We start from the raw sequence: 25,968 nt of genomic DNA on the forward strand, positions 1-25,968 counted from the left end.
ACAAATAGATGAAAAAGACTAAAAAATCCGTCTATATCTTTGTGTGTTATTAGAGCTCACACAAAACTTACTCAATGAACAATAAAATCATGCCATCACCTAAAGGTATGGGAAAAGACATTTGAATAAGCCTTGACAGAAATGCTGAAAATAAGTGCACAAAATTGTATTTAGAGCGAGAATGTCTAAGTTCCTTAGTTCTGGAAAAGTAATTAAGCAGAAGAAATTACTTTCACAGCTTGGCCTCTTTTAAAGTGCTGCTATTAAAGATTCAGTTGAATACTGTTCCAGCATCAGGCATTCTTTAACAATACTATTCTGTGAAGCTGAATGCAAGAACTTTCTGTGGCAAAGACATATATTGGATGTCCTCCTAGTCAGAAACAATTTGTCCATTAACATGTCCCAGATCTTCTGAATGTTAGCCCGATTCAAACTGTACTGTGACCAAATTAAAAATATACATTGTGGAAACAGACTTCGTGCTTATAGAATTTAGATAATTTTGTCTTCATGGCAGAAATCCTGGATGAAGCATTGAAAGGTATATGCCAGCTGATGCAAAATTACATCTTTGTTAGCTTGATGGTTTTTAATTAGTATGTTTGCTTGACTTGTTTACCTGTATTAGTTGGTTAATTTGAATTGGATAAATGTAGATCAAACAGAAAGATGACTATTAACTTGCCTGCAAGCCTTTTCTGATTTTTAGTTGCCGGGACCTACTTTGGTCTTATCATAAAGATAGTGGTTTCATTATTGGTATAGTTTGCATTTAGAGACATGGATTCTGACCAAGTCAGATACGAATTCTGGGCTCTGCCTCTGCCTGTGTAACTCTGTCTTCTTGATCATTCTGGCATTTAATTTCCTCATATCCAAAATGGGGGAATAAACTATAAGTGTAAAATGTTTCAGGGATTCCAATGATGGAATCTTGTACCACTGGATTAGTTTTCTCAAAAAAATCTTTGAGATCTTATTGGTGAAAAAAACAGTCAAATAAAATTTGACTATTGAAGGATCAGGCTAGTTAGCAGTTATGCAGATGCCAGGATGACTGCTACTACTTGTTATGTCAGCACCAGCCAGAATGCCAGTCAGCTTAATTTCTGGCAGCTTCAGCAAGATGCTATTATTTAGGAGAAAGACTTGTATCATCATATAATTATGCTCTCTTTTCTCCCAAAAAAGAGGATGCTTCTGAGTGTGTGGTAAAGATCGTCAATAATATGAATTCTAGAATAAGTACCATCCATTCATATGCTGCAGTTTCTCATACTATGTTTGTAATACCTCTAACTTTGGTTTAATATCCATTCCCCAGAGGTGAAAAACATCTAGTTATCACCATCATTTTATATAAACATCTCAAGTATATACATATATATATATATATATTTTAAATGTAATATTTTGGAATACCATTTTGATGTATATTTTGCCTTCCTATGAGTTAAACTGTTTTAGATACCTCATATAAGTGGACTCTTGCAGTATTTATACTTCTATGTTAAGTGAAATACTACAGTCATGATGTCCTCCAGGTTCATCCATGTTGTTACAAATGACAGGATTTCAAATAAATGCGACCTAATTAAACTTAAAAGCTTTTGTGCAGCAAAGGAAACCATAAACAAGACGAAAAGACAACCCTCAGATTGGGAGAAGATATTTGCAAACAAAGCAACTGACAAAGGATTAATCTCCAAAATATACAAACAGCTAATGCAGCTCAATATCAAGAAAAACAAACAGCCCAATCAAAAAATGGGCAGAAGGGCTTCCCTGGTGGCACAGTGGTTGAGAGTCCGCCTGCCGATGCAGGGGACACGGGTTCATGCCCTGGTCCGGGAGGATCCCACATGCCACAGAGTGGCTGGACCCGTGAGCCATGGCCGCTGAGCCTGCGCGTCCGGAGCCTGTGCTCCGCAACGGGAGAGGCCACAACAGTAAGAGGCCCACGTACCGCAAAAAAAAAAAAAAAATAAATAAATAAATAAAATGGGCAGAAGACCTAAACAGACATTTCTCCAAAGAAGATATACAGATTGCCAACAAACACATGAAAGGATGCTCAACATCACTAATCATTAGAGAAATGCAAATCAAAACTACAATGAGATATCACCTCACACCAGTCAGAATAGCCATCATCAAAAAATCTACAAACAATAAATGCTGGAGAGGGTGTGGAGAAAAGGGAATCCTCTTACACTGTTGGTGGGAATGTAAATTGATACAGCCACTATGGAGTACAGTATGGAGGTCCCTTAAAAAACTAAAAATAGAACTACCATATGACCCAGCAATCCCACTACTGGGCATATACCCAGAGAAAACCATAATTCAAAAAGACACATATACCTCAGTGTTCATTGCAGCACTCTTTACAATAGCCAGGACATGGAAGCAACCTAAATGCCCATTGACAGAAATATAAAGAAGATATGATGCATATATACAATGGAATATTACTCAGCCATAAAAAGGAACGAAATTGTGTCATTTGCAGAGATGTGGGTGGACCTAGAAACTGTCATAGAGTGAAGTAAGTCAGAAAGAGAAAAACAAATATTGTATATTAATGCATGTATGTGGAGTCTAGAAAAATGTTATAGATGATCTTACTTGCAAAACAGAAATAGTGACACAGATGTAGAGAACAAACATGGATACCAAGGGGGAAGGAGGGTGGGATGAATTGGGAGACTGGGATTGACATATATATACTACTATGTATAAAATAGGTAACTAATGAGAACCTACTGTATAGCACAGGGAACTCTACTCAGTGCTCTGTGGTGACCTAAATGGGAAGGAAATCCAAAAAAGAGGGGACATATGTATATGTATGGCTGATTCACTTTGCTGTGCAGCAGAAACTGACACAGCAGTGTAAATCAACTATATTCCAATAAAAAAATAAAAAAATGATTTAAGCCAGTGAACTAATATGTAATTATGACAAAAATAGATAAAATCTATATTTTACCTCTTAAATGATAGCTATCTTTATCATATAAAAGAATGATAAAGCTAACTCTGGTTTGGTTTGTATCCATTTTCCAGTCCAATAAAGTGAATATACAAACCTTAAAAAAAAAAAGATGACAGGATTTCCTGTTTTTTTTAAGGCTTAATAACATTCCAGTATATTTATATACCATATTTTCTTTATCCATTAATCTGTGTAAGCAGGAAATAGAAGGGTGGTTGCCATGGCTCAGGGAGAGGGAAGTAGGGAGTTGTTGAATTGGTATCAAGTTTCATGCAAGATGAGTAAGTTCTAGAGATCTGTACAACAGGGTGCTTATAATTATCAGTACTGTAATATGCACTTAGAAATTTGTTAAGAGGGTAGATCTCATGTTAAGTGTTCTTACCACAAAAGAAAACACAAAGATGCTTTTGGAGGTAATGGATATGTCTTACTACCTTGATTGTGGTGATGGTTTCAAGTGTGTACACACATATCCAAACTCATCAAATTGTATATGTTAAATATTTTCGGTTTTTGTATATCAATTATACCTCAATAAACCTGTTTAAAAAATATTCTAAACCTTTGTTTTATTCATTAAACATGGGTAGTATTAATGCCTTTCTCATTGGGTTGTTTTGAATTTATGAATTCAATTTTGTTGTTGTTTTGAATTTATGAATTCAATTCATTCAATGAATATTGATTGAACAACATCTGTATCATAACTATCGTAGGCAATGTTTGGGCTTCATTGAACTTTAGATTTTAGTGGCAACAAATAAATACATAGAAGTATATTTTATATTGAAATATTTGCTTTGAAGGAAGTAAGAGACTGAAATAATAGAGAAAGATGTCATTTTAGATAGAGTCATCAAGGAAAGCCCTCTGAGATGGGGACATTTGATAAAACTAAGTCAGATATATGGAAAATTAGGGGGAAGGGTTGAAACTCTAACTTAGTAAATAAAAGTCTTAGAACATTCATGAACTTAAAGAAGAGGATGTGGTGATAACAAAATGGACAATGGCTAAGAGTTCATTATAGACCATGTGGCCTGCAAGTCTACAGCCATAGTGTGGCCATGGCCACAGCAGGTAAAGAAAAAGAGTAAGAATAGAATCTTAAGCACCTTGGCCTGGAAAAGCAGATAATATGTAGAGGGGCACATGAATACTGGTGAGTAGCAACATTCTCTGCTATATAGTCAATTCACTAACTCCCGATTTATCTAGGTTCATCTCCCCTTATTTCTCACCTTGAAGTATATTTCTTATTTGCACTAAACTTTTACCATGCCACCTGTACACCATGAAATCCCATTCACATTTCCTTCACTCTTTTAACTTCATGGCTTCATTAATGGTCCACTCATGTATGAAGACTTATCCAAAGAACCATCTCCCCCAGAAGTTTCCTCTGAAATTCAGAGCTGAATTAAATGACATTCCTCTGTGCTCCATTAACATTTTTATTACAGCACCTATGACATTTATGAAAATGTTTAGATATGTGCCTTATTTTTGTCTTATCATCTATTCTAAGCAAAGAATATATGATATGTATTTGATTACTAGTGCCTGTTTATTACCTATAATTTTATTTAGAAAGAAAACAATATTTCATGACAGTCCTCAGAGCTAATCTTACAGTTATTTACTAGAAAGTAAATGCACCAGTTGAGAGCCACCCTTGCCTTCTATAAGACAATTCATAGAGTAGAGGATAAGAGCATGGTGTCTGGAGTCAGGCTGCCTAATTTTGTATCCTGACCCATTAATGACTTACTCCCTGAGCTTGAGCAAGTCATTCAGTCTCTACACCTTAATTGCTTTGTCTGTGAAACAGGAATAAGGATGATACTTCCTAAATTGATTTTGAGGATTAAATGAATTTAACTTACAGTATGGTTAGTGTAATGCCTTGGTTATAATAAACAACCAAATATGTTAGCTGAAATTATTAGAAACTGTCAGTATCAGAAAAGTGTGAATAATAATCATTTAAAAGTAACTGCTTAAGATACTTTAAAAAGTATCAAAAAATACTGGGTAAGTCAAAGGAAAATGAGATGCCATTTTTGAGCAATCAGGTAAAAATTTTTAAATGTGAGATGCTATTTAGTACTGGTAAACATATGAGAAAATAGTTTCACACATTGCTTTTGGGAAGACACATTGATTCAGTTTCTTTGAAGTATAAAATTAAGCAATATCTACTGAAATTTAACATGCATATTCCCTTTGACACACTAATTTCACTAGTATTAATTATCCCTACAGTTACACAAATGAAAGTTTTATTGTGCTGAAAGATAGACTCCCTCTCCCCACCACAAATACACCAAGTAATGTCATTGCATTTTTTTAATAGTAAAATACAGATGACAACCAAAATGCCCATTAATAGGGAAATATTTAAACAAGTAATCACACAAGCCTGTGATGCAATACTGCGCTGTCATTAAATGAGAGACATAGATCTGCATATGCTATTTGAAAAGATATACAAATATATAAATTAATATTTGTGGACATCTTTTTTTGAGGACAGAATCACACACACATATGAATACTTATTAATAGTGATAACTCCAGGGTTATGAAATGTTGGAATGCTCTCATTTTTCATTTTGAACTTCTTGGTACTATCTGAGTGTTCCAACATGTCAACAACATGAATGTTCTAGATGTCTAATAACTTTCATATGTTGCTATTTTTCCACAGACCAGAGATATCTGGATAGTGAACTTATATATTGTTTTAGTTTTCTTATTCTTCACTATATTAAAAATATCAAATATTCTTTTTAAATGTATAAACAGAATAAACGTGTTAACAGCACTTTTGCTTGAGCTGGCTTTAAGTGGCCAAAAGCAGATTAGAGATTTTTACTCTCATATGGAAAATTAAAATAATTTGAATCCTATTGATAGATAAACACAAACAGACCAGTCGTATCAATGGATAAAATACTGCAGTATGCGGCTCACAGTAAATTCTATTATTTATTGTTATCTTTATTATTTTTAACCTACTTATTTAGTTATTTTTGAAGAGGAGTAGATAGAAAAAGTAACCTCTTTAAGTGAAAACAACCTAAATGTTCATCAGTGGATGAATGGATAAAGAAATTGAGGTATATATATGTACAATGAAATATTATTCAGCCATAAAAAAGAATGAAATTTTGGCATTTGCAATAACATGGTAGGGCTTCAAAGGCATTATGCTAAGTGCAATAAGTTGACAGAGAAAGACAAATACCGTATGATTTCTCTTATGTGTAAAATCTGAAAAACAAAACAGAGAACAGACTGATGGTTGCAAAAGGCAGGGGGTAAGGGGTAGGAGAAATGGGTGAACTTTTTTTTTAGTTTAAATAAATAAAAATTATAATTAAAAATACCAATAAATAAAAACCTTTTTATAAAAAAAAACTAAAGTTTCCAGAATAAAATATAGTTTATAAATTCTTTGAATAAAATTCCCTAGTAGTAATGTTGTTCTAGAAGGATCAGTATGTGTAAATGATACTCCCCTAGTTTTGACTATGACACTGAGATTGTGCTTTGAGTTCTTAAAGAAAATACTGTGTTCTCAGGCCTGGTATGACAGGATTTAGAATATTTTGGAAATTAACGATTTTCACTTCCCTATCTTCCACAGTGAATCACAGGCTATGAAGACTACAAGGACATTTTATCATAAATTCTTGCTCATCCTGTAATATTCTATCATAATTACTATGAGAGGTGTCAGCACAAATAAGACTAAGGCAGAAAATAGAAATGGAGATTCCCCAAGGAGATGAACTAGAAGGAGAACCCTGTTTAGGAATTCAGTTATTTTGGGAAGAAATGAGTCCTATAAGCAGCAGGTGTATATGTAATAGAATGACTGTTTTAATTAAAGAGCATTTCCTCACAGAGTAATTACATACGTTGTTTACGTCTTTTTAGTTCATTAACCCATCTCTCATCTTTTTTCTTCTCATCCTACAAGTCAAAAGTTTTCTTTTAACTTGTTTTCATTATTAAACTTGTTTTCATAATGAAAGAAGCATATAATACGTAGTACTAAGGTTAAGGCAAATGTGTGTTCCTTACAAAGCAGTCAATTCAGGAATTCAAATAAGCATTCTCATAGTCTTACATACACGGTATTCTCTGAGTTTATAAGATGTATTGGGACATATTATTGTAAAGAAGTATGCCTTAAAGTCTACAGCAAAGAAAAATGTTTGGGGTATTCTCAAATGAGTATCACCGAGGGAAACTTCTGCCACAAGCTCTGCTGGGTGCTGCATGGAGGAGTAGTGGGAGGTTTTATGAGTTCGTTCTTACAGCCTAGACCTGTATGGTGTGTTGTATTTTGAACTAAATGGTTGTCAACTGAATTTAAACTTCCTACATGGACATACCCAGAAATATATCACTTTTATTCCTATGGAAGAATCTCTACCTAGAAATCACTACCAGGTCATCATGAGAACTCTAAAAGTTCCATATATTTTTTTTAACATTCCTAGAAGACTCATCTAAAGGAGAGCATGTTTGATATTCTTATTTATGCTTAGACAGTTACAAATCCACAGTGTTTTATGAAAATATGCACTGAGGTTGTGTTCCTAGGAGAAAGACTATTCGTCAGAAGAGGCCAAGAGATTAGATAGTTAAAAAATTTTAATTAGAAAGTCTCAGGACTAGAATAAGCCTACTGTATTTCAAACTGTTTAAATTTTGGGTCCTGTATATCTTCATTTTAGTACTTGTGATTGAGTTGCTCTATGTTGCTCACAGAAGCAGTCACAAAATACTCCTGTTACAGCACAGGAATCTTAAGGAAAGAAGAGAAAGTGTTTGTAAACTAAATTACAAGATGGGAAAAAAAACAGTCTTCTACATTTTTTGCCTGTCCATAGCAATTGCAAAAATAGGTGTTCAGAAGGCATGGCATCAAAATATACATGTAGATATTTACTCCAAATGCAGTTAAAATAAATGCCAATTATGACAACACATACATGTTTTCATGTCTGAATGAAAGTGTTCTGCATGGCTGCTCAAGGAATGATTTTTTTTTTAAAGTGTGATGTATTTTGAACATCTGTTTTTGACAATTTCAGTGTAAAGGAATCTAGCTAGGAATTTCAAAGTACTAATTTTTGTGAAGAAAAACACCAGTGGTATGTTGTTGTCAAGTATATCTTCCCAGACATGAACTACAATGTATTTCTGAGGAGATATTAATGCGATTGATATCTGCAACATGATGGTAGGTTTTACAACAAAATAATGTGTTTGCGTATTTCCCTCATGTAAATTGCCTGCATTGAACAGTCACACACAGTTCCTCAAATATCAAATATAAAAATTTTCCTTATAATTTGTTTTCATTTATTGAAACAAAATCACAAAACTAAACTTTGTAAGGCATTTGACAGATGTCACCTTACTCTTGCATGAAATAGATGGGATAATTAGATTAATAAAACAAGACTAGAGTTTCATTTGCCAGTCCAAAAGTTTCCTAATTTTCAAGGAATGAAGGATATAGCACCACTAATTTTTTGTTAATCTAAGACTGGCCTATTTCATGGAATTTTAAAAATATGCTAAAATAAATCCAACACTTAACTCTGTGCAAAATAGTCTTTAATGCTTGCAAGTAATTGCTTTATAAATCCTTTTGCATCCAATGACCAATCAATCAATACAGTTGATCTTTTTTTGTTTTTACTATCGCCCAGCATTATATGCGTTTAAAGTCCATTAATGTTTTCTATTTAATTGTTTTGAATATTGCGTTCAAGGTAAAAAGACTAACACAGGATTGCTCTTGGCCTTATCACCTTTTGCTATAATGCCTTTCCTCAAGGAACGTGAGAGTGGAATTCAAGTATCATGTAACTACAAAACTCAGCTTTATTGTCCTAACAATATATTAGACTATTTGAGGACTAGACTGACATGAGGACTATGCACCTAGCACTTTGTCTCTTCTATACCAGACATAGTTGGTGCTCCACAAAGAAGGTTTCTGGAATTCATATGAGAATCTCAAATAAACCTTGAGCATCAGTAATTAAGTGAAGCATTATAATGCAGATTAAGATTTGGATAGACATTTTCCTTTATGTTTAATATCATGGGTGAATAAAAAAATATATATATATATACACACACTTATGGATTTAAATCTTGTACTGATAGGATTCTGGAAGAAAGAAATAACATCAGATTGCATTCTCATATGAACAAGTGAGAATAGGATAATTATTAAATCCTGGTGGTAGTTATTTCATCATGATATTTAAGGCAGACTTTATGCATAACAATTGCCTTGATCTCATATTTCCTCTTCCTATTTCTAGACACACTACAACATATCCCAAAACTGTGCTTTGGCTTGTCAATAATGAAATGTGAAACTGCAGTGTTTCCTGGTTTGTAATGGACTTTTAATAAAATTGTAAGAAATAAATAAATGGCAGCATTAACATCATTTTTAGGTTAACATTTTATATGTAACACTTTCAATAATATTTTACTCATACAGTGCTTATATAATCCTCTAGGTTTCATTCTCATTTAATCTAAATTAATATATATTCCTGCTGTGCCATATATTCATTAAAAATCAGTAAAAACTTATTTGGGTATGATTATTTATTTTTGCTTTATTTTATGATATGCTTATTGTTTTAGGTGTAGGAACTAAGCTAGATTTCTTTATGCAGGGCAGTTAATTGGTTTGAGAATGGTCATTATTTCAAAATAAATGCAAATTTAAATATTTTCTTAAGAATACTGGCAGAAGAAAAATCTGACTCATGAGATAAACTACAATTAAAATATATGACAATAAAAATATTGTAATAGAAAACATAACTTAGACACTAAATTTATAATTGCTTCTTAATGCTCTGGACTGCTCTGAATAAGGGTTTCCAATTGATAGCTCCATTGGATATTTCTAGCATTTTCTTTTAAAAAGGGCAAAATTGATGTATATATTGTATTTAAATTATTTTGGATCTATCAGCTTTAATAAGGCTCTAAGTCTCTAAGAAATAAAAAGCTAGAGATGTTTCATGGACTCTGGATTCAATTTTAGGGCAAAGTATGTATGGTAAACAGAATTCTGAGATGGCTTCCCCAAGATTGCCACCCCCTGGTTTAAGTGGTTGGAATCACTTGTATAATTTCTTCCCTTGAGTGTGGACTGTGAATATGTTAGACAAAAGCAAAAGAATGGACACATCAGTCCTACAGATGTAAGAAAGTATTTCATTAGCTGAAAAGGAGTTCACTTTAATTATATTATCTTTTGCTCACATTATTTGATTTTACTTGACAATAATTTATATGCAGAGGCATTTTCCACATTGACTTGATAAATGCCCCCCCAGAGTTAAAACTCACTGCCTTCTACATTATTTTTTGTTTCCAGGATCATCTCTATAATAGACTAATAAAATAACTAAGAGTTTGAATATGATTTTCTACCTAAATTAAGAAGCATGGTATAATATTATGCTTACAGTTGAAAAATTTTAAATTAGCCAAGTATTCTTTTGAAATTAAAATTGGAAAATACAATGTATAATTTGGTCACTATCCAGAGAAAACAATGCAACAAAGGTGAACTGAGATACAATTTTACTTTAAATTTCCTAGCTATAGAAATAGACGTTAGCAAAAAAAAAAAAAAAAAAGAAAAAGAAATAGATGTTAGCATTTATGATGTCATTTCTAAAAGAAATAATTATTAATAATCTTTTCAAACAACCCAAGGAATCTAAGACACTTCAAGAAATATAGAAATGTGTACCGAAATCCTTAAGAAGGCTGGAAAGAATAAAATAGGAAACAGGTAGGCACTGAAGACCTGGTCAACATCCTGTCTGTAAGCCATTTTAGGGAGATGATAAATAAGCATATTAAAAAAAAACTATATGTATATATGCTTTGTTGTATTGTTTCCTTCTACTGTTAAGTTTCATTCAGTCATATATTTCTTTGGAAGTCCTGTTATGTACAGGATCGTGATAGACATTAGGGGATATTCCCAGGGTCATTTTGCAGAAGAGCTAATAATGAATTAAGGAGCTAATGATTATTAAGATGATTAACTATATGAAATAAAATGAACAGAAGAGTTGGTGGTTATAAAGGTAGCAAAGGCTTAAGGACTAATCATCTGCAGCAGTAAAAAAGGAAGTTCAATTTCTGAAACGAAAAGTTTATAAACATTCTGTTCTCTCTGTCCAACCTACGCCTAGTATAATATATTGAGCTGTAATTTGATACATCTGCTATTAATAATATGTTTCATCAAAAGTATGAAGATGGAGATTATTCAGCCAGGGCTGTAAAAGCATGGTGAGAACTTGTCACTGAAGGTGGGTGTCAGGAAGAAATCTGGGCAAAGGCAATAGGATTAGAAGAGGAAGCATGATCATCAAAATAAGTGAAGTGTCTTTTACTGGAGAGTCTAATCCAGTAGAGATATAACTGTAAATGTGTCATCTACATCAAATATAAAAAAGATAATTTAGTAGAGGAAAAGGATATTTAAATATCCATGGGAAAATATTCAGCATATCTTTATCAAGGCCCTCATTCTGACTAGAAGTTAATTTAATGAACAGAGATTTTTAGAGAGCTCAGTTGGACCTTTCCTAACTCCCACTGGCCTCTGATGGAAGGTTTAAAAGAATTGTAGTTCTGCCACACAGATTATGGAGTATGTTAATCTTAAATCAGTGTACTCTGAAAACATTATGTAAAAAAATACTCTATGAGTAAAAGCTAATGATAGTGTTTTTTGGAAATTTTCTTAACTGGAATAAAGTGGTGTGAATGTGAAATCCACTGTCTTGTATACTATCCTTAGTGCTGGCCAAAATCAAAGTGCAGACATTGTTGAACCCATCAATGTATATTCCCTACTTACAAACTGCAATGGAACCTGTTTAAAAATCATCTTATGAGTTGATATTTATATATATGTATGAAATATAGAAATATTAACTATTCATACATAGCAGGCAGTACATCAGAGCAGGCAAGAGTGGTAGAGCCAAACTCAGACTGCCTGGATCCCCATCCCACAGCTGTACCCTTGACAAGTTGAGTGGATTTGGGCAATATATGTGTAAATTCTCTCAATGCTTGCTCATATGTACATTTTTGTTAAAATATATACCTCTTTTGTGGGGATTGATTGTGAAAATACATAAAAAAGCTTCCCACACATCTGGCACATAGTAATCCTTCAACAAATTATTATTATAGATACATCAGGAGGAATGGCATTATGGGAAAATAAGAAGTATATAATACTCTTAGTACTAAGTAGTTGTTTAACCTTGAGTATGTCTCTTGATCTCTCTGGGCCTCTTCCTTATGGTTCCTTCTATGTCACTGATTCAATAACCAGTTGAATGTGAAAATGTTTAGAGCAATTCATTCAGGGAGAATAAAAGTAAAGGTGAAGCCCTGGGAAATAAATGTCAACAACATTTGTATATATATATCAACACCCACTCTGTCTGGGTGGACATATAATCCCACAAATGATCTCACGTAATTTCAAAAGGAAATAATTTGAGGATGGGCTGCTTATTCAATAGAAAGTTTTCTCCACACTAAATTATCTTAATATTTATTCTCCAATTCCTGACAGTAAGTGTTGTTATATTATCATAACTAGCACACAGTAGGTGTTTAAGAAACATATATAAACTTGTTATTTTGATTAGATTTTATCCTCAATTCTAAGGTATTTTTGAAATAGTAAAACATCAAGATCAAAGTACTTCCATGGAAAGATATGAACCTCATTCTGTAATGTGTAAGATTTTGTTCTAATAACTGTTGCTCTCACAACAGTGCTTATGTACCTTCTCCCCTAGAGAAAAGCATTTTCCTATAATGTGAATGTTGTTTCAACTTCTATAGCTAGTTTGGTAGGTTTCTATTATGAATGGGTCTTAGCAACAAAAATCTATTAGGGTATCATAAAAATTAGTGGAATATTTAAAAATCATGAACCAGGACATAAATGTCACTATTATTTGACATTATATGAGTTACTAGCTAGCATAATTAAGTTAACCAAATTAGACAGTCAAAAAAAAAATAACAGTATAGAGATGAAAAGTAATAAACTATAATTATCAGTAGATTATATAGAGTCTGATAGATTTTTTTCATAGAGATGTTAGTAGTGTTAGCTATAAATAAGAACAATGTACAAAATTTAATTACACTTCTTTAGACCAAAAATAAAATTTGAAAGAAGTAAACATCAGAAAGTATACAACATGGATGGCAGTCATTCTGACAAAAGTTATTTAAGTTTTCTGGGGGGAAAAGCATACATCTTTACAGAAAGGCAGTAGAGAAAACCTATATAAATATAGGACTATATCCATGGCTTACAATTCTCAACATAAAAATATCTTTACTTTCAGAATTGATAAATGGAGTAATGCTCTTCTAAACAAAATCCTAACATTGCTTTGTGGAACTGGCATGCTTATTCTAAAAATTATATAACCATTCCTCTCTTGAAGAAGAACAAAAGAAAAGGACTTACTGACAGCAAAAAGAAATTTTTTGCTGACAAACAAAAAGAAATTACTGACAGCAAGTCATTGAGGTACTAATGCAGGAAGAGAGAAAAAGACCAATGTGAGAGCATAGGGAGAACAATATTGTTCATATGTTGCATAATATATGGCAAAATAGGCTCCAATGATCTGTAAATATATGATAGACTATTCAACTGAAACATCTGAGTGGTCTCAATATATCAAAAATCATTGAAGTTTTATTTTTAATCATACTGTGAACAAAAAGCATTGATACCATGAATTAAAGAAAAATGTGTCTTTATTCCTGCCCTGCAAATAGGTTCATCTGTACCATTTTTCTAGATTTCATATATATATGTTAATATACAGTATTTGTTTTTCTGACTTACTTCACTCTGTATGACAGACTCTAGGTCCATCCACATCTCTACAAATGACCCAGTTTCATTCCTTTTATGGCTCAGTAATATTGCATTTTATATATGTACACATCTCCATCATAGAGAATGGACATGTGAACAAGGGGAGTGGGAAGCAGGGGGTGAGATGAATTGGGAGATTAGGATTGACATATATCCACTACCATGTGTAAAACTGATAGCTAGTGGGAACCTGCTGTATAGTGCAGGGAGCTCAGCTTGGTGCTGCGTGGTGACCTAGATGGGTGGAATCGGTGGGGGATGTCCAAGAGGGAGGGGATATATGTATACATATAGCTGATTCACTTGGTTGTACAGCAGACACTAACAACACTGTAAAGCAACTATACCCCAATAAAATAAAGAAGACTCAAAAAAAATGTGAAAGTGAAAACTTAAAAACTTGTGAAAGAGAATATAGGAGAATAATATCATGACCTTGGTGGTAGATAAGATTTCCTAAACAAAATTTAGAAAGGAATAATCATGATGAAATATTGATAATTTGAGCCTCTATAAAATTAAAGTTTCATTTATCACAGAATACCATACAAACTAAAAACACAAAAAATTAGAAAAGTTATTTGTATTATATAAATAAAAACAATTACCACTTTAAAAAAGCATACAAATAGAAAATTCAGAAGGAAAAAATTTGAACAGATGACACTAATGTCTAATAAACAATTAAAAATTCATAATGATCAGAAAAGTTCAAGGTAAAACTGCAATGAAATACTTTCTCCAACCAGAAGAATGGAAAAAATTTTAAAGTTAGGTAATACCAAGTATCAGTAAGGAATAAGGGAACAAGAACTCTTATACTGCCTCAGAAAAGTCATTCACTAAAACTGCTTTTATTATTGAAATATAATTCACATACCATAAAATTCACATTTAAAAAGTTTACAATTCAGTTGCCTTTAGTATATTCACAAAGTTGTGCAACATCACCACTATCTAATTCAAAAACATTTCTGTTACCCAGCAAATAAACCCCATACCCATTATCAGTCAGTCCTCATTCCTCTACCCTCTTCACCCAGCTTGCCTCCTCACCCCAGTCCATAGCAAACATTTATCTGCTTTCAGGGTCTATGGATTGGCCTTTGGTGTCTGGTTCATTCACGTACCATCGTATTTTCAAGGTTCATCCATGCTTTAGCATTATCAATACTTCATTTCTTTTTACGACTTTGTTTTCTGTAACCTTGCTGAGCCTGTTTATTAGCATACTTTTAAAAAAATTACGCTTTACGATTTTTTATATGTAGCATATGCAAATATAGATAATTTTACTCCTTTCTTTCCAATCTGGATGACTTTTATTTCTTTTTCTTGCCTAATTGCCTTTACTAGATCCTCCAAAACAATGCTGAAAGAGAAATGGCAATAGTGAGCATCTTTGTGTTGTTCATCTTAGGAAAGCTTTTAGTCCTTCACCATTAAGTATGATTTTAGTTGTAGGTTTTTCATAGATGTCCTTTATCTAGTAGATTAAGTTCTCCAGCTTGCTAGTTTGTTGAGTATTTTTATAAAAAATGTGTCGGACATTATCAAATGCTTGTTCTGCATCTGTTGAGATGGTCATGTGTTTTTTGTTTTTTATTTTTTGGATATGCTGTATTATCATTAGTTTACATTTAAGTGTTGAACAAACCTTGCATACTTGGGATAAATCCCACTTGGTTATGATGTATAACTCTGTTTGTATGTTACTGGATTCTATTTGCTATTATTTTGTTAAGGATTTTATGTCTATATTCGTAAGGATATTGGTCCATAATTTTCTTGTGATGTCCTTGTCTAGTTTTGCTATTGGAATAATACTGGCATTCTAGAATAAGTTAGAGAGTGTTTCTGTCTCTTCAATTTTGGAAAAAATCATAAAAGAATGACTAATTAATTTAAAAAATTTTTATTTATGGTATTAATTTTTTCTTTATGGAAATTCGCCAGTGAAAGTATTTGATCTTTTTTGTGGGAAATTTTGTTATTACTATTTTAATATCTTTTACTTATTATAAATCTATTCAGATTATCTGTTTCTTCTTAAGTCAGCTTTGGTAGTTTGCATTTTTCTAGAATTTGTCTATTTCACCTATGTTATCTAATTTGTTGGCACAAAATTGACTTTTATCACTTACTATATAAAATGCTTTTGAGATTCATCTACACTATATCGTGTATCAGAATCACTTGCTTTAAAAAAATTTTGAGTAGTATTCTGTTGTATACACATACTACCATTTGTTTATTCTTGCACCTTATTATTCTAGTCTGACTTTTGTGATTAAAGTTATTAAAACAGTCTCATGCAAGTCTCTGTATGAACAGATAGTTTAATTTCTCTTGGTTTGATATCTAAAAGTTGGATATGACAGGTTATTGTTTCATTAGGTGAGAAAGTGACAAAACTGTTTTCTAAACCCGTTGTTTCATCTTACATCCCCAGCAAAGTATGAGAACTCTAATTGTTCCACATGCTATGAGATCTTAGTATTATGTGTTATTTTGTTATTGGTGGTGGCATTAGCCATTCCAACAAGTGTGTAGTCACATCTCATTATGGTTTAAAATTACATGTCCATAATGACTAATGATAAGTGTCTTTTTATAGCTTGTCATCCCTAATAATGTATACTTATTCTTAAAATTAAAACTAAATAATTGATATGAGAATATGGAAAGATTATTTCTAGAGACTTTGTCATAATTAGAATTACCAAATACTATAAAAATAGGATGAAATTATTTTTGATAGTGATATCCATGATTACATCAACATTTACTTTACAGAAATTACCTTTGGTTACTAAAATATACAACAAATTCATCAGAGAAGGTATGTGGACTCTGCACATGTTTTTCTAGAAAATAGTGAAATTCTGGAAGGGATTTCCTAAACCTGTGAACTGTATTCTATTTTAATCAACTTCCTAATGCCTCTAAAGTAAATAGGTCAGCAAAGCAAGTTGCATATTTTGCAATGAGTTAAAAAGCTTTGCATTTATATTAAGAATGTACCAAAACAACAAAAAAAGAATTTACGTAGAACATCAAATCCAAAAAGACCTCAATGAAGTGGTTAAGTTTTATACTGGTTGCAGATTAGGTAATTTAGAGGCTACACTTAGTCGTCCAATGTAACAAATGGAGAATTTCAATCATACATTTATTGACCAAATAGTACCCTAGATATCTGAAATATATCATGAAATGTTTAATGCAGCATTCAGTGGTGACTTACTTTAAAGAAAAATGTTATGCACTTGATTTTGGCTCAGCAATGATTACTTCATTGTAATTTTCACTCAACTTTACTAGAGTATAGTATAATAGTTTGTATTTTAGAATATGTTATAGAAAAGCTAACACCAAGGAAACTATTATCAAAAGTAAATAATTTTATTCACTAGTCATTTAAACTAAAATAATGAACATATAACTATTTTTCTATGAATTTAAAATATATGTTAATCCAAGGTAATTTTTTAAAACTATAAGACTACACACCGAATTCTTAGTTATTTGGAAAGGGTCAAAATGAGAAATTGGTCTCAAGTAAAAAAATTAATAAAATTCTCATTTGACACTAATGAATATTAAATGATTGTGAATACTGGCCCCTAAACCCACTTGTTATCAATTTGAGCTGCATGGAATTGGAATGGCTGCCTTACAAGAAATTCAGTTCCATATACCTAAAATTGTCAAAAGAAAAGACTATTATTGCTCATTAGAGAGCATTGTGGAGAAAACGATTATTACCTAGTTGGGTCTTGCTGAAAGTCCCCATTAGCACTAATATTTTACTATGCAATAATAAGTAGACAGGGGTAATTTTTCTTTCCTTCTCCCTTTCTTTTTTTCTTTCATAGGGGAATGATATTATCTTGGATCACACAGAAGTATGCAGTATATTAAATCATTCATTCCTTTTTGGTTTCTAAAGGAATAGGATATCAGTTTGTTCCTACCTAGAAATCTTGGGTTAACATTCTAAAAGGAAAGATGAAATGAACCTAACTGTAACATGTTTCAAAAGTGTAAGAGTATGGCAATCTTCTTGAAATATCTATTCTTCTCTTTTTTCTTCATAACTCCAGAATTATAAAAGCACAAGTGGCTGCCCAGATAAAAATCACATTTTGCTGCTTCTCTCACTGCCACATGTGGCCTAGCAACTGCAGCCTGCCCTACAGACTGGCAGTGGAAGGGATAGGGGCATTTTCTGAATAACATTTTCCTGAAACAGCTTGACTCTCATGTCTTCTTCCCCTTTTCACACTCTGTAGAGAAGATATGAACCAGCTTTTACCACACAGGGGGAACACTTGGGGATGGTAGATGAAGATAAAGGGAAACGTAAGCCTCAGGTTGACTGGTGGCACACCCAGTAGAAAGATGAAAATTTGGAAAGACTGACAGTATCAAATGTTGGTGAGAATGTGGAGCAACAACAGCTCCTATGCATTGTCTGTGGAAGGCTAATGGTAGAATAATTTTGGAGAATTCTTCAGCAATTTCTCATAAAATTAAACACATATGTGCCCTAAGACCTAGCAATTCCACACCTAGGTATTTATACAAGAGAAATAAAAACATATGCATAGAGGGGAATGAAGAGTTATTGTTTAATGGACAGAGTTTCTACTTGGTATGATGAACAAGTTCTGGAAATCAATAGTGGTGATGGTTGCACAACACTGTGAATGTACTTAATGCTGCTGAATTGTACATTTAAAATGTACAATTAAATTAAAATGGTAAAATTTATGTTGTGTATATCTCACCACAATAAGAAAATATAACCATAGAAAGACTTCTACAGAAATTTCCAGGGTAATTTTATTCATAATAGCTCAAAACAAAAAACAATCAAAATGTCTATCAAAAACTGAATGAAAAAAGGTATTGTCACAAATTTACTAAGAGTAAGGGTTGGCAAATTAGAGCCAACTGGACAAATCTGGCCTGAGGCTTGTATCTATACAGCTTGAGTGCTACAAATGGTATTTATATTTTTAAAGAATTATAAAACATTTTTTAAAGACAGTTACGTAATAGAGACTAATTTGTGACCAGCAAAACTTCAGATATTACTCTGTGGCTTTTACAGAAAAAACTTACCAATCTTGTAATTACTCAGCAGTAAGAAAAATATATTATGGAAACAAACAACCCTGTAAATATATCTAATAAACATGTTTATTAGATATACATAGAAAGAAGCCAGGCCCCAAAGATATATATTACATGGTTCAATTTATATTAAGTTATAGAATGGGGGAAAACAAATAAATGCATTTAACATCAACAAAATGTGATTAAACTGACAACGCATGCTTCCCAATGTGATCTGCTGAAAAGGATACATTACTTATATGATATTAATGCCAAAAATGCACTATTGAAATTTAATCATCAGAATACATCATAAAACAAAATCTGAGGGACATTCTACAGAAAAACTGGCTTAGACTCTTCAAAACAATGTCATGAAAGACAAATAAGGGCTGAAGAATTATTCAAGTTTAAAAGTAACTAGAGAGACCTTCAAGATGGCAGAGGAGTGAGACGTGGAGATCACCTTCCTCCCCACAAATACATCAGAAATACATCTACATGTGGAACAGCTCCTACAGAACAACTACTGAACACTGGCAGACCTCAGACTTCCCAAAAAGCAAGAAAATCTCCACATACCTGGGTAAGGCAAGAGAAAAAATGAAAAACAGAGACAAAAGAATAGGGACGGGGGCTTCCCTGGTGGCACAGTGGTTGAGAGTCTGCCTGCTGATGCAGGGGACACAGGTTCGTTCCCTGGTCCGGGAAGATCCCACATGCCACGGAGCAGCTGGGCCCATGAGCCATGGCCACTGAGCCTGCACGTCCGGAGCCTGTGCCCCGCAACGGAGAGGCCACAACAGTGAGAGGCCCGCGTACCGCAAAAAAAAAAAGAATAGGGACAGGACCTGCACCTCTGGGAGGCAGCTGTGAAGGAGGAAATGTTTCCACACACTAGGAAGCCCCTTCACTGGCAGGGGGTGGCGGCAGGGGGGAAGCTTCAGAGCCATGGAGGAGGGCGCAGCAATAGGGGTGCAGAGGGCAAAGTGGAGAGATTCCTGCACAGAGGATCGGTGCCAACCAGCACTCACGAGCCTGAGACGCTTGTCTTCTCATCCCCCGGGGTGGGTGGGGGCTGGGAGCTGAGGCTCGGGCTTCGGAGGTCAGACCCCAGGGAGACGACTGGGGTTGGCTGCGTGAACACAGCCTGAAGGGGGCTAGTGCACCACATCTAGCTGGGAGGTGGTCTGGGAAAAAGTTTAGACCTGCCTAAGAGGCAAGAGACCATTGTTTCAGGGTGTGCGAGGAGAGGGGATTCAGAGCACCACCTAAATGAGCTCCAGAGATGGGCACAAGCGTGGCTATCAGTGCAGACACCAGAGATGGGCATGAAACGCTAAGGCTGCAGCTGCAACCACAAAGAAGCCTGTGTGCGAGCACAGGTTACTATCCACACACCCCCAGGAGCCTGTGCAGCCCACCACTGCAAGAGTCCCGTGATCCAGTGACAACTTCCCCGGGAGAACACACAGCGCGCCTCAGGCTGTTGCAACGTCATGCTGGCCTCTCCCACCACAGGCTCACCCCGCATTCTGTACCCCTCCTTCCCCCCGGCCTGAGTGAGCCAGAGCCCCCGAATTAGCTACTACTTTAACCCCGTCCTGTCTGAGAGAAGAACAGACAACCTCAGGTGACCTACACACAGAGGCGGGGCCAAATCCAAAGCTGAACCCCAGGAGCTGTGAGAACAAAGAAGAGAAAGGGAAATTTCTCCCAGCAGCCCGAGAAGCAGCAAATTAAATCTCCACAATCAACTTGATATACCCTACATCTCTGGATTAGCTGAATAGCCAGTGAATCATCCCAAAATTGAGGCAGTGGACTTTGGAGCAAGAGGAGACTTGCGGTTTGCTTTCTGCATCTAATTTGTTTCTGGTTTTATGTTTATCTTAGTTTAGTATTTCGAGTTTATCATTCGTTGATTTGTTTGCTCTCTTCCTTCTTTTTATATATGTAGATATATATATATCTTTTTCCTTTTCTCATTTTGTGAATGTGTATGTGTATGCTTCTTTGTGTGAGTTTGTCTCTTTGCTTTTACCATTTGCCCTAGGGTTCTGTTTGTCCGTTTTTTGTTTCTTTGTTTGTTTTTTAGTATAGCTTTTAGCGCTTATTGTTGGTGGATTTGTTTTTTGATTCTGTTGCTCTCTTCTTTCTTTTTATTACTTTAAAATTTTTTGATTCTTAATAATTTAAAAAATTTTGATAACATCTTATTTTTTTCTCTCCTTTTTTTTTTCTCCCTTTTCAACTGAGCCATATGGCTGACAGGGTTTTGGTGCTCTGGCATGGTGTCAGGCTTGTGCCTCTGAGGTGGGAGAGCCGAGTTCAGGACATTTGTCCACCAGAGACCTCCAAGCTCCACATAATATCAAATGGCAAAAGATCTCCCAGAGATCTCTGTCTCAACACTAAGACCCAGCTCCACTCAACAACCAGCAAGCTACAGTGCTGGACACCCTATGAAAAACAATTAGCAAGACAGGAACATAACCCCACCCATTAGCAGAGAGGCTGCCTAAAATCATAATAAGGTTACAGACACCCCAAAACACACCACCAGACGCAATCCTGCCCATCAGAAAGACAAGATCCAGCCTCATACTCCAGAACGTAGGCAGTAGTCCCCTCCACCAGGAAGCCTACACAACCCACTGAACCAACCTTAGCCACTGGGGACAGACAACAAAAACAATGGGAACTACGAACCTGCAGCCTAGGAAAAGGAGATGCCAAACACAGTAAGTTAAGCTAAATGAGAAGACAGAGAAACACACAGCAGATGAAGGAGCAAGGTAAAAACCCACCAGAACAAACAAATGAAGAGTAAGTAGGCAGTCTACCTGAAAAATAATTCAGAGTAATGATAGTAAAGATGATACAAAATCTTGGAAATAGAATGTAGAAAATAAATGTTTAACAAGGACCTAGCAGAACTAATGAGCAAACAAAAAATGATGAACAACACAATAGATGAAATTAAAAATTCTCTAGGAGGAATCAATAGCAGAATAACTGAGGCAGAAGGACGGATAAATGACCTAGGAGATAAAATAGTGTAAATAACTACCGCAGAGAGGAATAAAGAAAAAAGAATGAAAAGAATTGAGGACAGTCTCAGAGACCTCTGGGACAACATTAAATGCACCAACATTTGAATGAAAGGAGTCCCAGAAGAAGAAGAGAAACAGAAAGTGACTGAGAAAATATCTGAAGGATTATAGTTGAAAAATCTCTAATATGGGAAAGGAAATAGTCAATCAAGTACAGGATGCACAGAGAGTCCCATACAGGATAAATACAAGGAAAAAAACGCCAAGACACATGTTAATCAAACTATCAAAAATTAAATACAAAGAAAAAATATTAAAAGTAGCAAGGGGAAAACAAAAAATAACATACAAGAGAATCCCCATAGGTTAACAGCTAGCTGATCTTTCAGCAGAAAGTCTGCCAGCCAGATGGGGGGGTGGCAGGACATATGAAAAGTTATGAAAGGGAAAAATCTAGAAAAAAGATTGCTGTAACAGCAAGGATCTCATTCAGATTCGATGGAGAAATGAAAACATTTACAGACAAGCAAAAGCTAAGAGAATTCAGCACCACCAAAGCAGCTTTACATCAAATGCTAAAGGAACTTCTCTAGGCAGGAAATACAAGAAAAGGAAAAGACCTACAATAACAAACTGAAAACAATTAAGAAAATGGTAATAGGAACATACATATCGATAACAACCTTAAATGTAAATGGATTAAATGATACAACCAAAAGACACAGACTGAGTGAAGGTATACAAAAACAAGACTCATATATATGCTGTCTACAAGAGACCCACTTCAGACCTAGGGACACATACAGACTGAAAGTGAGGGGATAAAAAAATATATTCTATGCAAATGGAAATCAGAAGAAAGCTAGGATAGCAATTCTCATATCAGACAAAATATACTTTAAAATAAAGACTGTTACAAGAGACAAAGAAGGACACTGTACTATATAATGATCAAGGGATCAATCCCAGAAGAAGATATAACAATTGTAAATATTTATGTACCCAACATAGGAGCACCTCAATACATAAGGCAAGTGCTAACACCCATAAAAGGGGAAATCAACAGTAACACAATCATAGTAGGGGACTTTAACACCCTACTTTCACCAATGGACAGATCATCCAAAATCAAAATAAATAAGAAAACAGAAGCTTTAAATGATACATTAAACAAGATGGACTTAACTGATATTTATAGGACATTCCATCCCAAAACAACACTTTCTTCTCAAGTGCTCTTGGACCATTCTCCAGGATAGATCATATCTTGGGTCACAAGTCAAGCCTTGGTAAATTTAAGAAAATTGAAATCGTATCAAGTATCTTTTCTGACCACAATGCTATGAGACTAGATATCAATTACATGACAAAATCTGTAAAATATACAAACACATGGAGGCTAAATAATACGCTACTAAATAATCAAGAGATCACTAAAGAAAACAAAGAGGAAATCAAAAAATACCTAGAAACAAATGACAGTGAAAACACGATGACCCAAAACCTCTGGGATGCACCAAAAACAGTCCTAAGAGGGAAGTTTAGAGCAATACACTCCCACCTCGGGAAACAAGAAACATCTCAAATAAACAACCTAACCTTACAGCTAAAGCAATTAGAGAAAGAACAAAAACCCCCCAAAGTTAGCAGAAGGAAAGAAATCATAAAGATCTGATCAGAAATAAATGAAAAAGAAATGAAGGAAACAATAGCAAAGATCAATAACACTAAAAGCTGGTTCTTTGAGAAGATAAACAAAATTGATAAACATCTAGCCAGACTCATCAAGAAAAAGAGGGAGAAGACTCAAATCAATAGAATTAGAAATGAAAAAGGAGAAGTAACAACTAACACTGCAGAAATACAAAGGATCATGAGAGATTACTACAAGCAACTCTATGCCAATAAAATGGACAACCTGGAAGAAATGGACAAATTCTTACTAAAGCAGAACCTTCCGAGACTGAACCAGGAAGAAATAGAAAATATAAACAGACCAATCACAAGCACTGAAATTGAGACTGTGATGAAAAATCTTCCAACAAACAAAAGCCCAGGACCAGATGGCTTCACAGGTGAATTCTATGAAACGTTTAGAGAAGAGCTAACACCTATCCTTCTCAAACTCTTCCAAAATATAGCAGAGAGAGGCACACTCCCAAACTCATTGTACGAGGCCACCATCACTGTGATATCAAAACCAGACAAAGATGTCACAAAGAAAGAAAACTACAGGCCACTATACTGATGAACATGGATGCAAAAATCCTCAACAAAATACTAGCAAACAGGCCTTCCCTGGTGGCGCAGTGGTTGAGAGTCTGCCTGCCAATGCAGGGGACACGGGTTCGTGCCCCAACCCGGGAGGATCCCACATGCCGCAGAGCAGCTGGGCCCATGAACAGTGGCCACTGAGCCTGTGCGTCCAGAGCATGTGCTCCACAACGGGAGAGGCCACAACAGTGAGAGACCCACGTACCAAGGGCAAAAAAAAAAAAAAAAAAAAATACTAGCAAACAGAAACCACCAGCACATTAAAAGGATCATACACCATGATCAAGTGGGTTTTATCCCAAGAATGCAAGGATTCTTCAATATTTGCAAATCAATTTATGTGATATACCATATTAACAAATTGAAGAATGAAAACCATATGATCATCTCAATAGATGCAGTAAAAGCTTTTGACAATATTCAGCACTCATTTATGATAAAAAACCCTCCAGAAAGTAGGCATAGAGAGAACTTACCTCAACATAATAAAGGCCATATATGACAATCTCACAGCCAACATCATTCTCAATGGTGAAAAACTGAAACCATTTCCTCTAAGATCAGGAACAAGACAGGGTTGTCCACTCTCGCCACTATTATTCAACACAGTTTTGGAAGTTTTAGCCACAGCAATCTGAGAAGAAAAAGAAATAAAAGGAATCCAAATCAGCAAAGAAATAAAACTGTCATTGTTTGCAGATGACATGATACTATACATAGAGAATCCTAAACATGCTACCAGAAAACTACTAGAGCTAATCAATGAATTTGGTAAAGTAGCAGGATACAAAATTAATGCACAGAAATCTCTTACATTCCTATACACTGATGACGATGAAAAATCTGAAAGAGAAATTAAGGAAACACTTCCATTTACCATTGCAACAAAAAGAATAAAATATCTAGGAATAAAACTACCTAAGGAGACAAAAGACCTGCATGCAGAAAACTACAAGACACTGATGAAAGAAATTAAAGATGATACAAACAGATGGAGAGATATACCATGTTCTTGGATTGGAAGAATCAACATTGTGAAAATGACTCTACTACCCAAAGCAATCTACAGAGTCAATGCAATTCCTATCACTACCAATGGCATTTTTCACAGAACTAGAACAAAAAATTTCACAATTTGTATGGAAACACAACAGACCCCAAATACCAAAGCAATCTTGAGAAAGAAAAACAGAGCTGAAGTAATCAGGCTCCCTGACTTCAGACTATACTACAAAGCTACAGTAATCAAGACAGTATGGTACTGGCACAAAAACAGAAATATAGATCAATGGAACAGGATAGAAAGCCCAGAGATTAACCCACACTCCTATGTCACCGTATCTTTGATAAAGGAGGCAAGAATATACAATGGAGAAAAGACAGCCTTTTCAATAAGTGGTGCTGGGAAATCTGGACAGCTATATGTAAAAGAATGAAATTAGAACACTTCCTCACACCATACACAAAAATAAACTGAAAATGGATTACAGACCTAAATG

At 34.5% G+C, this 25,968-nt stretch overlaps 2 long non-coding RNA genes across 2 annotated transcripts in view; one reads left to right on the forward strand and one right to left on the reverse strand.

Moving 5' to 3' along the window:
- LOC109550123 (uncharacterized) overlaps positions 1–25,968 on the forward strand; it is a 592,312-nt gene that overhangs the window by 562,647 nt on the left and 3,697 nt on the right. The window lies entirely within an intron of this gene.
- LOC141276645 (uncharacterized) overlaps positions 25,030–25,968 on the reverse strand; it is a 233,147-nt gene continuing 232,208 nt past the window's right edge. Inside the window, exon 3 of the long non-coding RNA XR_012326526.1 lies at positions 25,030–25,103. This is a non-coding gene — a long non-coding RNA (uncharacterized lncRNA). The remainder of the gene's footprint in view (positions 25,104–25,968) is intronic.

The sequence above is a fragment of the Tursiops truncatus genome, chromosome 16, assembly GCF_011762595.2.
Source record: "Tursiops truncatus isolate mTurTru1 chromosome 16, mTurTru1.mat.Y, whole genome shotgun sequence".
Lineage (NCBI taxonomy): Eukaryota > Metazoa > Chordata > Mammalia > Artiodactyla > Delphinidae > Tursiops > Tursiops truncatus.